The 15,603-nt window shown below is 46.5% G+C and overlaps 1 long non-coding RNA gene and 1 pseudogene across 1 annotated transcript; both read right to left on the bottom strand.

Moving 5' to 3' along the window:
• Positions 1-11,747: 11,747 nt before the first annotated feature.
• Positions 11,748-13,149, bottom strand: LOC129584412 (uncharacterized). Its single transcript, XR_008689886.1, has 3 exons — positions 12,564-13,149; positions 12,253-12,393; positions 11,748-12,031 (listed from the first exon to the last, which is right to left on the bottom strand). It is a non-coding gene; the product is annotated as an uncharacterized LOC129584412 (long non-coding RNA).
• A 386-nt stretch (positions 13,150-13,535) lies between these two features.
• LOC129584235 (uncharacterized) lies at positions 13,536-14,648 on the bottom strand (annotated as a pseudogene).
• Between the last annotated feature and the right edge of the window lie 955 nt (positions 14,649-15,603).

Below are 15,603 nucleotides of genomic sequence, written 5' to 3'. Positions count from 1 at the left end.
ATACATAATTATTAATGTAGATTTCATTGATCGGCACTTATTTTGAAATCGCTTTAAAGACGACTAAATGACGGTGTTCATGTATTTGCACAAATGTTAGATTTCCGTTTAATTAATATTCCTATAAGACAGAACTCGTTATTTGCTATTTTGGCGAAGGTAAATTGCCTTTTGTGCTGTATATCGGCTACGCTGCGCTACCACGGAAGCTATTTATCTTGTGAAACGGTAAAAATAAGGCTAAGCCGTGCACATTTGCGAAAATAAACTGCGGCAAGCGGATTAATCCAAAGATCAGATGGCCATTTTTTTGTTTAGGGAGACACTAAAATTACTGTCACTTTGCGCAATCATTTCGAATTTTTACCTAAGAACTAAAAACTGTCAAAAATTTCGTAGCGCAGGAAGATACCTACGCTCATACCATTCTGCATACAAAGCTTCACAATCATTTCGTCACTTTCACTGACAACGAGAGGAAAAGGTTGCGGGGGTGACCACACATCGTCCATACTATCTAGTTTTGCATGAGTACGGTCTCACGGTGGTGATTTTAGCAGATATTTTAGAATAATTTAGATTGTAACGCCTTGAACGCGCAAACCCCGAAGTTACTCTCAGGAATATCGTCCGCAGAAAAAAAAACTGCTGATGCACGACGACGACGGTTATAGCTCGAAATGGTCCCGAAAACTCAGCCAGATATTCTGAATGAAGCGAAAAAAAACAGTATTTTAATTGATGCACTACTATACTTTATTTGCATTCCATATTCTCGCCGGCTTGCAACATATGACGAGTCATATCAAACGGAGTACTTGCCCTTAAAGGACGTAGTTAATTAAAATAAAAGTTATGGAAACTGGTAGAATTTCCATGTTTGGCCAAGTTTTTGTGTTAAACAACGTCTGGAACCGTTAAAAGCGACTCCGACAGGTTTTGTTCAGCTTGTTTACAAAACGATATGGCCTTGCAAATGACCGGCTCAAATGCGAAACATCATGCAAAAAGAAGGGACGGCCACATTTGTGTACAATACATCGATGTGTTGCTGTTTCCGCCATTTTACTCCATAGCAGTCCGTACGTTACAAGTGCAGTCAATTAGGTGCAACGGTACTACTTAATGACCGAAAGATGGTCGCACATTAATAGCGCATGTTCTCACAATGACTCGCAAAAATTACTGATGATACAGCCAAGTTACAGCCAAGTTGTCCCTCCCTCTGTACATGTACGAGATAATAATAATAATAATAATTATTATACATTCGAGAAAAGAACACTCATCGTGCAGACAACTAGTACTTCTTCCGGTTGCTTCACGTTCGATTCGTCGCATGCTTTTACCGCTATATCATTCGTGACTATGTTTCCCAAACGGCAGATTAGCATTATCGGCTCTGGTGTACATCACTCAACTGGCTGCATCATCACGATCGTTTCCATTCTGCCTTTGTTAAACATCACAATGAAATTAATATATTTCTCTGAAAAGCCTGTAAGCCGCCGATTTAAGCAACAGGTCATACTGCAGTCGGAAAAAAGGTCCTTAACTTACAGGAATACAGTGAGTCAAACTCATGGCTACAATATTTTCATGGAAGTGCATCCCGACATCGCTGTGATTACTCAACCGTTTGCGTTGCAGGGATTTGTTCGATGGTTTTTGGGTATGTAATTATTTCACCACATAAGTGTCTCGGACCAGCTTGAGAACCGGCATGGCCCGACCGTTGTAATTATAGGGTGTAACTCGTATAAGATAACGAATCCGAGAAACGGATCGTTTAACTTTTCTTTTAACAGCCGCGAACGGAGGCGTACACGACGGACTGCCGACATTGCAGAGAGAACTCACTCCGCAGGGCAACAGACTCCCATGCGCGGACTGCATAATTTCCTTTTCGGACGAACACACTCCACAGGTCGGACGTCGTGACGCGATGCAAGCAGCGGCGTTGTACATAAACGTCGTCGCTGGAAATATTAGCGCATACCGACGCTTAGCTCGCAGCGAACGCCTGATCAATCAGTTACGAGCCTATGAACAGGACCACTTGTCGGAAATCCAACGCAACCGCGCTTCCGACCCTGGATGGACTCACACGGCACCACCAGTATTAACTAACTGACTTCTGGAATACCGCCAGCAACAGGACCTGAGGCGCCAGAAGGAGGACCGTGAGAAGATTAAGGCAGTCGACGAAAGGATTGCCAAAATGAAGGTCCATCCACCACCAACGCAGCATGAGCCAGAAATCACTGTTCGGTTGCAGCAGCCCACACAAGGCCGCTCTGACACGGAACAGCTGGTTCACGATATTCGAGAAGTGATAGTCGGAGACATTCACCGACCTCTTCAAACCGCGTCAATCCAAATGATGATGCGACAGCACGATGGAACCATGAAAATGGTTACTCTTTACCCTGCAACGGAGGAACAGATGGCAACGATCCCACAGAAGGTCGTTCCAGTGGTCACACAAACCCAGCCATCCGTTCCCCAGCAGATTCCCCAACCTGGACCCTCGGCACAACCAGTTGCCCCGTCGACGACTCAATAGCAGCGCCGACCTGCCAAACCACTGGCCGGACATGACCTTCGCCATAGGCTCGGACACGACGCTCGACACAGAATCGAGAAACGACGAGCCTCTGCTGGACATGGTAACAGTGAAGCGACTAGACCTTCACCTGGTAAACGGTCAAGTCCGGAGAAGACAAGTATGGGACTGGTCGTCGACTCAACCAGTAAGTCGAAACGGAACTTCGTCCAACTCGAACAACAACCAGAACTGGAAGCCCACATGGCGGAACCGGCAGACCAATCCGAAGAAATGGATGTCGAAGTGGCAAATCAGATGGCTTCGATGCCAACAGTGCAAGTGCCGAGCCAAGACGACCCTCGCTACGACAACGCCCGACGACAGGGAGTTGAGGTCGTTATGCCACATCCAAACGAACGGACAAATTACATTATGAATACTCTAGGATACGAGGAACGACACCGACCACAGATCTGGCGGATGGTAGAAAACCTGCGTCAGTTCCTCATCCGATCCGGATTTCAGACCAGATTCCAACTAAACAATTGGATGGGTGAGTTCAACATGAACGACCATCCTAACGTGGATCACCCGATTAATCGAGCAAACGCCTTGCCTTCGGTGCATGACCCGGCACTGTTGGACATACCTCTGTCCACACCGGAGAGGACGAGCCTAAGTCAGCTCGGACCTCAAGAGTATTCGCGCGATCAACTGGAGAGCGTGGCTCAATTTGTCATTACCGACGCCCACCCGGCTTTTGTCATCGCAGCAGCTCGAGCGGCCCTGGACTTACTGCAGTACTTGCCGGAAGAAGAACCAGGACCAGAGGACCGTAACGCAACCATTTTACGGTATGTCTTCGCAGCAAGGTTGGGCAACTACTTTTGCCACTACACCCTGTGGGGAGCACGCCGAACTGGCCACATACCACTGGAACTGGACACAATTGTCGCACAACTTGGCTCACCCATGCGAAGCATCATCTTGGTAGTTTGGTTACGCGACCTCCTTTACATACAGGAACGGCACGCGTCCAAGTACGCCTTCCGGAAGGACTTTAAAGACCCTGACGATGATGCGGCCGAATTCGTGAAATGGTACCGTGAAGAAAAAGCGTTACCTAGCGGATTCACTTCCCGACCTTACGGAGAAGGGATGTCGGACGACTTGGCACCCGGTGCGGTACCTAACGCCCATAAACTCCGCAGGAAGGTCCAGAAAGCCAAGAAGGCGCGGGCGGAACATCCCGGCCAGGAAGATACTCCACAACAGAGTGGGCAGCCACCAGCAACATGCAAACCCGATGTCTTCCGACGCCTGGGTAAACCACCGAAACCTGACGACGAAGAAGATGAGGACTACTTCGGTGGAGACCCGCCGATCTCAGTCCCCTTGGGATAACAGATTCCCACATGCGAACCTGAGTCCCCCACTTCAACAGCAAGGAAGGGACACCTAGCCGAGAAACGGCGGAGTCGAGAATCGACCTGGCGGAGAACCTGCCCAGCTGAGAAACAGCACCGTCGAGAAACGACCTGGAAACGTGGAACGGATATTTCTTTAGTTTTCTTACTGATCCTAAAACAGCAGACGTGAACCACGACTAAGCCAGAAGCGCCAACCACGCATGTTGGCCGGATTCTTCGGTCAGACCCGGAAACGTGTGGTCAAGACCGCGGTGCTTCGGTTCTTTCACCGTACCGGTACGTCCCCCGAGGAATCCCCTGGAACGAATTGGGCAACCGACCTTAGTTCCCCAGCATGGCTTGAGCAGATCGATAACCACATCTGCTTCGACCGGAGACAACAGACGCCCCGGCCCGCTAACATAGCATATCGTGAACCACGTTCTGCTACCGAAGAAAATTACTCCGGCCAACCGACTCTGGAGTACAGACCGAGAGGATTACGCTAACATGGTGCGAAACACGTCGCTGCGCTTGTTTCACACCGTGTTTGCCTGGCACCCGTGGTCGACTTTAGGACCGGGTAACCAACCAGTAACTTTCATCACCGCAGACAGTGGTATCCTCATCGGTCCAGCATGTCACATGGTTCGGAATTAACCACAGAAGTCAAAACCGACCTGTTACGACATCGAGCATTGAATTAAGGCAGGAGCGAAGAACCGGACTCCCCGCCTAAAAACTTAACTTCGCAGATCGCGACGGTAATTATACCCTTCTACCTCAGTCAACCACAGAAGTTGACCATTCCCGAGGTAGCTAAATTACGGAATGAAGTGGCCCAGACTGTGCCACAGAATTACGATCCACTACCGTTGTTGACCACGGAAGTCAACCAACCTCAAGGTAGAACTTGGACCCCCTCGTTACGACTTGGATAACTTAGCCGACCACAGAAATCGGTAAAGTTTCAACTTTACATCCGAGAAATAAGCTGCAGAAAACACTCCGGCAACCGGACTCCGGAGCAGAAACCAGCGAGGATTCCGCTAGCATGTCCCGAAACACGGCTTTACGGCGTGTTCCAGACCATGCTTGCCAAGGCACCCATGGCTTACTCCGGCAACCGGACTCCGGAAGTAAGAATCAAGAATTAATCGTGCGTAACAAGGCGGACCGTGTCAACTACGACCTGCTACCTAGAATCAACCACAGAAGTCGATTTTACCAACGGTAGCCGACCTCAGAAATGTCACCATTCGACCAACGGATGTCGACTTGATACGGAAGCACACGGAAAGTCGCAAGTCGGATAGCCTTACGGTAACCCTTACTGACCACAGAAGGCGGTAATGACGACCGCCGACCGCGGTATCTAACCAGTCGGGACGGATTCTCCGGTTGAACCCAGATCTACAGGCTCTCAACTAGGAACCTGTACCCGGAGTCCAACTGTAGTCTCCCCCGGAGGACATCGGATAAACCAACCGATTCACCGGTGACCACGACTCGGCGCGTCTCGAACGTGCTGCTATTCCCTGAAGAGGAACAGCGACGGTGATTTGGCTACCGGCGTACCAACGACTCCGCCGCGACCTGCTTCCCCATGTCTTAAATGGAACATCCTAGGCAGACCGAGTTAGGATGCTCGACCTGCACCCCCTCAACCCCGATGGCGATCACCACCTGCCCGCAACAGTAACGGCCAGTTGGCCAGCGTCACCGGCAAAGAAAAATTCCCCGTGGACGTGCGATGTCTTCCCCCGACCGAAGAGGCAAGGCGTCACAGGTTCGCGGAACCGAAAGAAGGAACTCCACACCAGGGAAGAAGTGATCTGATTCTACTTCAGGTTGCATGTTGCATGGGGATAGGAACGGGCTGTCTGACATAAGTCGGGGCCCGACGCACAAACGAACCAAAGAGATTACCTGGTTAAAAAGGGACCACAGAAGTCCTTTGATACCATAAGTGACCGGGAGTGCATGCTGAACGGCCAACAGACGCCATAGAACAGCCAAATTCGACGGAACTCGGACCCGTCCAGAGGCAAAGACGCGAGCCCGAACCAGGGCATGTTAGAGGCACGAACTGGATATCGCTCCAAAACGATTTCACGGAGTCTAGATAAGTGCCCAGAGGCTTAGAGCGACCTCTTAACGGACGGAATCGACCTGGATGAAGAATCACCTACCTCGGGTCGGACAACATTACATCCGACTTCAGGTCGGATAAAAGCGAAGTCACCGACAACAGGTCGGTTAGGAAGATGATTCGACCGAAACGGACTTGTACGGCTCCACTTTGAGCCTGCATACCGTAACTTACCTCGGTTGAACATGGAACCACCAACCTCAGGTCGGATAAACCGGTCCAACCGACCACAGAAGTCGATTAGGAACGCCGGATTGTTCGGATTCGCTTGAAACACCAGCGGATTAGCCGAAATACGACCTTCGAACGGACCAATCACGTGGTAACCGACCTCGGGTCGTACAGCATTACTACCGACCTTAGGTCGGATACCAGGAGCCACCGATAACAGGTCGGTGAATGATCACAAAACTGGAGATCGGAACTGGAAACGACCTCGAAATGGACGAATTCGACCTAACGGGACATGTTTAGCCCCACATGGGCCTAAATAACACGAGTTACCGAGGTCGACCATGGAGGTGCGTTATTACCGACCTCAGGTCGGATAACATTACGACCGACCTCAGGTCGGATGTCCATCCCAACCGACAACAGGTCGGATGACAAGAGCGAACCAACAGTGGATGGATGGAACAACAATTCCGACCGGACCTTCGAGCCAGTTCGCATCGGAAGTCATAACCAGGCTCGTGGTAGCAGATTTAACGGTTTTAACCGACCACACTCCATCGGCATTACCACTTGGCGACCACAGAAGTCGCACGACACAAGTACGGTTTTGTCCGACCTGACCTGAACTTTGGAATTCGGGACTTAGCCGGATTCCATGACCGCTGGTTAAAAGCTTGCCAGTAGGTCGACCTTGGTCTGACGACCTTGGTCCATTCCCCTTACTTAGAGAGGATGCTTCGGCAATCGCAAAAGCGACAGTGCCTCCCTCCCCGGAACGGATAAAATACGAGCCGGACGCAAGTGTCAGCCGTGCTTACCCGACCTCGGACGAACTTACCGGTTACGTGAGGTAACCCGGGAACCGACGCCCCGGACCTGACACACCGGACTGCATTTAGACAGGAGACCCCGTGGAAACCCAAGACCCGTGGACGTCATCCTAGTCGGAATAAGCCCCCGGACAGATTTCTTTTTAGTATTTTTATACATTTTCGAACAAACGGAATTGTATTTTACTTAGAAACTTTAACCAGATCTGTTTTGTATTTACTTTTTGCTCACTGGAATTGTGATTAAAATTTATTACTTTTTAACTCGTGCTGTTTAACCGTCATTAAACTTTTCTTCTACTTTCTCCGCGAGCCAACAGAAGCAAGATGCCTGCCAACAGAAGCGATACCGGTCCAACAACGAACCCCGAGCGGCTTCCAGATTTTCGGCCGTGAGTTGCTTGCCTCTCATGGGTCTGGAGGTGAAGGATGGAACGGTCAACAGACACCGGACTCCCATTGGAAGAGGACGCGTACCGGCGACCCCACATGGGGTCGCCGGTACGCGCATATACGCTCGCGTTGGATACGAGTCCAGTCTGCGCACTCACATTCCTTGTGTCTGGCCAGCGTGACGCCGTTGCCGCCAGCGCATTCTATTCTCTACATTTCATTACGCTCTAGAACTAGCTCGCAGCAACTTGACTTGCTGATTTCTGCCAGACATTGGCTTTGTTGTTCTTTTCCCGCAATCACGCGGTATTTGCTCCACTTTATTTGTACAATAAAGGCACTCTGTGAGCTCCCTGCGCTTGCCTGTCACATGGTAAGCAGATCGTCTGGTTTTCTGTCCACCGGATCCTTTGAGGAGACGGTAAAGGCGTAATTTTCGCGGAGAACTCGGAGAACCCGTGGTTGAAAACAGATTGACTGCGAACGCAGCCTCTGCTTCAACCTGGTCTTTGCTGTCTTGCGACTGTGGTAGCAACAGGTTGATCGCAAAAGCGATCCCTGCCACCTTCGCTTGCCCTATTTTTCAACTCTCCCACACAAGGAGAGCAACTCGGCTGACTGCCCCAGACGGACGAACGGGAACTTCCCCACCGCAACTGTCGGGACAGGCTCAGAAGGCAGCCTGCAGCACGTCACAGCAGTTCATGCTGTATGAGTTAACGTTGTACTCGAAAGTGGCAATGATTATCCCTAAAACTGCATTAGTAATTTGTTGCACATAATGTAATTAAATTATGTACTGAATATATAGCGATAATAATATTTTTGCACTGTATGCATTACGTTACTTATTTTGGCTAACATAGATCAATTTTTTTCTGTGATTAGGCCAGTCGTTTCTGCTGTTTGATAACAATAACTTACTGCGATACTAATACTGCATGCTTAAAGATAGAAACACTACTCGTAATATTAAAACAGCAATTAATTGTAATGGTACTGGTGCTCATACTTTTACAATCCTTAAGTGAAATTTTAAAAAAAAACTAAGCAATATAATGCTAATTAAACATACCCAGTAACACTCTACGCGGCAGGCCATCAGTATTATACACAAACAGTTTCGGACCGGAAAGGAAAATCCAGTGCTATAATCGCTTGTCAACATTACGAGAACATGTCTGCAAGGAGAAAGACAGTTGAGTGAAGCCGCGTTTTTGTGAGTGTTTCGACTACAGACTACGGGCAAGTGCCAGTAAGGTGGCAAACACTAACAATTGTAAACAGTGTGTCAGGTTGTAATTTTTCATCTATTGCACTACAGTTTCGGCTCGTCTACTTGCACGTGAACTTTGCTGTTATTCCAAAAAAACCGGCGCCAAGTACAAGCGCGTTTTTACACTTACAGTGTAACTCCACAAACAGCTAACCTTATCTTCTTGTTTGCTAATTGATTATTTTCCCCGTTGCATAGAGCGGCAAAAATAAGCGTGTGACACAAGCAGATGAACACGAGCGGTACGCAAATTTACGGTATATCCTGCTGTACGGTGTGCGTACGCTAAAATCAGTTGCGTCTAACGTTGTGATTCTGATTTCTGGCGCTATAATTTTTTAGAGTGGCTAACAATACCGCGGCAATTGCCCCTACTGTCACGTTCATGAAAGGTGGACTCTATTAAACTGGCTAGGAATTACGGTATCATAGTGACGCGCGAAGCCAAAATAAACTCGTATCAGCCTGTATCTGCGTTCTCGGAATTTGAGTATTCGACTATGGTGCTAGTATGGGTAAGTTGTGTAGTTTAATTGTTGTTCCATATCTTTTTGCTTTAATTATTATTGACATTTAGCAGAATTTTTCTTGAAAGCTTCTGATAAGTCTGAAGACGCTACTGTGTCCTGTGCATTGTGTACTTTTATTATGCGTAAATATAAAATTTTGATGGTTTATACGTTAGCTTAAAAAGGTCCTACATGTATTACCAACAAATTTCGTACAGATATGCTTGCAAATTCAGTACTTGCACATTATAAGCGTCAAGTTCACTGCGAAGACTAAATTAATAAATTATCAGCCTAACTGTGTGCTGTAGGTATAATTCTAAGTTAGCTAAGGTGGTAATGATTTAGTCGCAGCGCTCAGCGCTGCGTAACATTTACCGATATGCTGTGGTTTAACCACCGCCCGTTACTTAAACTATTATACGAGTACTATTGTACTACAAGCATTCATGCTGTTATGTACATAGTATTTAAAGTCTGTACTTGGGAACACACTAAAAATAGGTAAATATTTAGACGTATGAAGAATATAACACCTGGAACATAAGAATAGCGTTTTGATATGAGCAGCAAAAGTTAGTTGCTTTCTGAGATCGCACGTATATTTCTAGTCTGGGAGTTTTGCTAACGGATACCCAACAGCATTGCAAAAGCCTCCGTGGCAGGTTACGTTGCGTACTTCGAAGTTCAAAGCCATAACACAACTAGAGTTTTGTTACTATTGTCACAGCGGCACCGGTAAATATCTTGCAGTTATAATAATTGTAAAACCGTTTCCTAAGACTTAGGGGGTTCTACAGAGGGTAGAACCCAGATTACAGCCTGACGCATCGTGTGTCATGCTGGTACTGTACCATTGCGGCCAACAATAATTCAGACTGTTCAGTCGGAACTATTGTAGAGCGGCAATGACTGTACTATACTCTACCGCACTTAGGTAATTATCGGTTTAAAGTGCCACGATAAAATGCTTTTATTCCAGCATTGTGCCTAAAGGGTGTATCGAGGTTGTATTTTTAACGCGGCTTTTCGTTCTTTTGTTACGGTATTTCTTGCGAACAGCAAGATGCAAAGTTGACCTTTTGAAATGTTACGATATACCGTCTGCACACTTACGCATTTAGTGCACGGCACATGATGTTAGCACTTTCCAGGAAAATTGACTGTGTTCTGGTAAGAGTTTCCAGTATACACAGTTCACCAAACACTCCGAGCATGCTTATACGTGGTGCCACATTTTATTTGGCACCTGCCGCATTTTATCGCCTGCCAGTTGCCAGATACTCCAGGTTTTGTCGCTTTCCATGCCTTTGGCAGTGCCATTGGCAAGTGCCACTGCCACGTTTTACCCCCTGCCCTCCTTTAGAAGGTGTCTGCGTAATTGATGATTGTGTATACACTTCACAGATATGCAGTTACTTTAGATTCAGCCAGGTTAATTTAATTTTTAAATTACAGCTTGCTGTGTACGCTTCAAACTGATGATACGCACATACGTAATTTTCAGAACAATACTCGCACTTTAGTTGGTTGCTATAAGGAAAACAGCCGCCTCGCAGCGGTAGTCACAGCCTGAAACGCCTACAATTTTAGTAAGTCTGAATACCTGTGATTAGCCTAAAAGTCTGACCGCTCTTCCGAATAAGTTACCGACACCAGAAATTGAAAACCTCTATCCACCAGGCGTTAATGAAATGCTTACAGCTCATAAGTTCTATAGTAAAGAGCTACAATTTTGGAAAATCCATCGTTTATTGTACCGTGCATGTCCAAGGTGAATAATTTTGCCTCGTGACCAGCTATCAAAATGTCAGCACCCCACAAAAAGATGTCTCCTTTATAACCGACCAAAATAACAGCAATATAACCCAAAACGCACAAAGACTTCTCAGTATTATTCTATGTGTTCACAAAACTTTTGAGCATATACTTTCAAAGGGTTCCAAAAATAGTACGAATCATGCGAAATCTGTCTAGCTGATCCTTATATCTTTCGACAACGCTTAATGTTTTTTTATATTATTAATAGAACACATGATTCAAACAACTACATAACTTTTTGAATGTATTAAATATGTAATAAGTATGTTTGTATGGTTATGTTTGTGCATTCCTCCCCGGTTCGACAGCAGGCACTTTTTTAACGTGTGCCGGGGATTCTCGAAACGTTGCAGAGCGTCGCTCAAAACCTGTTCATCGTGCAGCCTCACCGTCTTGTGCTTGTATAGTTTAAGTAGAGTTATCGTCGCTTTCCTGACGTTACTAGCGACGTCGCGAAGTGGTACCGCAGAACGTGCGGAAGTGGTGACGAACTGACCGCAAAAGTGTAACTATCCCATTGGGATCGTGTGCACAATCTGTAGTATAGGGGTTGTAACGGCGTGCCGATTCTGTTACAACTACCTATTATTTCCGGCCGCCTTTTTAGTTTCCCATGCGCTGTAACAGGATGAGTTCGGACAGATTTTATTGCGATATCGTTACACCACGGCTTTTGTTAATGACAAAATAAAAAGTTAAAGTGCGCTAGTTAAAATTACACAATTGAACTACAGAAGACACAAATTAGCAGATTGTACCACAGTAAATTCACTTGACTGCAAAAATAAAACCTAGAAACATCTTGTGAGAGTATCCAGACAGGAGCTTGAGTGCTTTGAGAGGCCCAGACAATATTGTCAATTAATCCGTACTCCATAAATCGCCGCAAAAATGTTGTAACCGTAGCTGTCCAGTGATCCTATGAAAACAAATGCATTTTTCAAAAATTAATCGCTTTTCCTGTGCACGAGAATCAAAAGAGCAGCTTTACAAGTCATGCTCTCAAAGAGAGCCAATTGACGAAATTGATACTGATATTTTCCAATTGACAAAATTGTCTTCGACACGTTTTGAATTTATATTATTGTTGTCAGAGCATAGAAGCAACAAATTCCTAAAAAAAATGTAAAACAAACTTACCATGGGCATTGGGCAATCTCTGTATCCGCGACGATTTCGTCAGTGCTCAGTTGTATCCAAAGGCTCATGTTTCCTGATATCGGGAAAGTCATTTGACGGCCAGAGTCGATCATCCCCTGCTCAGCCTCTTTTCTTGGGCTGCTGCATGCCAAAACAAAAAGCAAAGAAATCAGATTTCATACGTGGGGATGAGCAGTCCGTTTGACGATAGAATAAGGCGGCGCATTCTTCTAATATTCTGTTCGTCACCAAGTACGAGTATATAAAGCTGCTGTACAGAATTTAAGCGACATCGCCGAATTTATTCTTACTTTTGCGAGTGGAAATCTGGAACGAACACGATCCTCTCCCTTCTTCGTGTTGAACCTTTCGCGCACCGTACTGGCTGGATATGGACGATATCGTCTCATTTGGCCAGAACATTTCTTTTTATTAGGAGCGGATGTTGCTGGCAAACTTTCTGGACTGTTATAAGCGCTGCCACACAGTACAAGTTCTTCGCATAAGCTGATGAGCAAATAAGCTGTCCGATAGCAGCTTTCTCCAGTGTTTATTAGCACAAGCGCGAAGAACTCTACTCGTAACCATTTCACTGCGATATCGCAAAAACTTCAGGAAAAGTATAAGGTGCTTCTTCTGTTCCGTTAATTAGAATTCAGATTTGTGGACGATGACGTCGAGAACGAGAGAGCCAAACAAAAAAATAAACATTTTCCAGTTTGATCACCAGTTGAAATGCGAAGATGAATTTCAAAGTTGAAATTTCGAGCGAGCATATTTCTCTGGTGAAAGCTAACGTGGGCGACAGACCGTAGGCACAATCGCCAGGATGGCGGTTACAAGCAAAGGGTGCCTCCATCGGGCTCTATCGTAAACATACAGTGCTCCCGTCGTGTTCTCTACGAGCCGCGCACACCCGAAAACGTCTCGAGCGCATATAGTTTTTTACTGAAACGAACCGGGGCTCGAGTCTTAGTGATTTTATATGTGTACCCAACCTCTTAATGTACTTTACTTTCACCTTAATTACGGATTTGTAATTTGATTAGGCGTAAGCCGTAAAGCGACTGAGTTATGTGCCATTGCCCGCTGTAGAAGTAGTGATGCAGGCTTGTTGTTTTACGTACATTGTATTTCCGTCACGCAACATCATCACAGAATATAATCAGATTCTATCGTTTCAGCGTCCCGATTGACACGATAGTCAGATAACGAAGGCTAACTATTTCACTCAATTTCTGTTATTATTATTCGTATCTTTGCATCCAGTAAGGTGATCCTGATCACTTTAACAACTGACCGAGATCCGGTTGTCGACGAAACCTCTCCCGTGCGCGTGGAGAAATGAAAGAGGTATTTTTGAAAACCGACCGGAAACCAGCCAAGGAATATGTATACTGGTGTATGTATCCATCCGGAATGGGGAAAAACTGATACGGATCCCGGGCGATATGGACTGGGTGTCCGCTGTAACTGCTGACCAATGGTGGGGAAGCAGCTGCCGCTGCTCCGTACCTGTGTCGAACAGAATGACCATCATATTATCCTACGGATAGTCTTCTTTTCTATGATAAATTTTGTGGTAGTAAACAGTGGATAATTTATAATCAATTTAAACTGCCTTCAACAAGAGCGTACCCTAATCGGCAGCACTGGATCCACTCAATCCGGTAATCTCCACCGTTGGGGCCGATTTTGCAAGCCATTCCCGTGGCCACATAACCTTGACCGCACAGCACAATGAAATTAAAGCCGGAGTCATATAGTATTCCCAGTATGGATCGTGCGTGGGAAAGTAGTCTGCAATAATAAAACCGTACTCCAATGGCAGTGATTTCCATAATATTCCTGCTGTGACAACGACGTACAGCACGATGCGTAGTCGATGTAGTAGCCTTTGGGTGTCGTGCAGCACTTTACGGAATTATCGTTGTCGGGTCCAAAAAGGTATCCAAAAAAAGTACTGGACCGATAACCTAAGTCAAAGAAACCGATACACTATGCTTAATTGTTGATTTCTATCTCAAACTGTCAGCAATTTGTTTTGCGTTGAAAAATTTATTTACCAGTAATGAAGCTGTTCCGACTTGTGCCGGGCTCTTTCCGGCCGTAGCAATGATAGGCAGTGGAAAAATTTCTTACCACACAACTAGGGCAAAATCAAAAATGCGTTTTGCATGGTTAATCTGCTCATCCATGTAAGTAACTTGTCAGATTTGAAAGAGTTAAAACAAAACATACTGGGGATAATATGGATAGTGTCCGTTGGAAGGTGGTTTGTATGGAAAAATAAATTTGCACCATAAGCTGTATAGCCTCTTTCAAAGTGGAAACGAAACAGGTAAAGCAGAACTGGAGACGCACGTGAGACTGAAGCTGGCCATGGGCGAATACATTCCCTATTGCGGTAAGTCGGGACATTTTGTTGTGTCCAAGAGGAGGTCGGTAATCATAAGTACTTATGTGGTACTCATGAAGGAGGTCGGTTCTGCGACTCCTCCGACGTATTCTACGTCTCCTCATCCATTGGTCTATTCCACCCGGTTCACCTGGAGAGAGTCGGCTGACTTGGTCTGTTGCTCCGAGGTCGGTGGATGCTTCGGTAAATGTCCATGTCGGTGTGTCGATGGGTTGAGGGCTTCGTATCGTTCGCCTTCCCGAGTCTGGCTGATACCAAATCTCTTCTGGAAGAATCCCTTGTTAAGGACGAAGTCCAGGTCGTCGCCCAGCATGTACTTTTCGCCTCCTTTCATTCTGTTCGTGGGCTTGTACTTCATGTCGACTAGCTGAGGTTTCTCAGCTTCCCATTTGAATTCGAACCTAGCTACCCGCTGATGTAGAACTTCGCCGCGGGTCAGTCCTTCCGGGTGCCACGACATCTCCATACACGCTTCAATGGCATGTGCCCAACCTTCGTAAGTGGTCGGCGCCGGGTCTCGTTTCTCCGGTGGGAACTCGTAGTACATCCGCTTGCTGCTGGTATATGTCCGTATGAGTTTACTTTCGTTGTACCCAAGGTTACAGTACCGGTATACGTTGCTCTGGCTTAGTTGCCTCCAACCTCCACCGATGTCGTCAGTCTTATGGTGCCTGAGGAGTTGGAATGCGATCTTTGGTGTCGCAAACTTCGGTCCACAGGTCGCCAGGGCTTTTAGAGCCGCAAAGGTGTATGGTTTCATATTAGTCGCGTTTTCATCTGCCCTTGGCACGGTCGACGTAGTGCGGTCGACGTTGTGTCGGTCGACAAAGTGTTAGTCGACGAGCCGATGAAATGTCGGTGGGCCATAATTTCACATATTGTGGTGCGCTAAACTGCTGAAGTACGGCTCCTTAAGAAGTGCTAAAGTAACT

This window comes from Paramacrobiotus metropolitanus, unplaced genomic scaffold (assembly GCF_019649055.1).
Source record: "Paramacrobiotus metropolitanus isolate TYO unplaced genomic scaffold, Prichtersi_v1.0 Parri_scaffold0000013, whole genome shotgun sequence".
NCBI classification, from domain to species: domain Eukaryota; kingdom Metazoa; phylum Tardigrada; class Eutardigrada; order Parachela; family Macrobiotidae; genus Paramacrobiotus; species Paramacrobiotus metropolitanus.
This window is presented reverse-complemented; position numbering and strand designations above follow the sequence as displayed.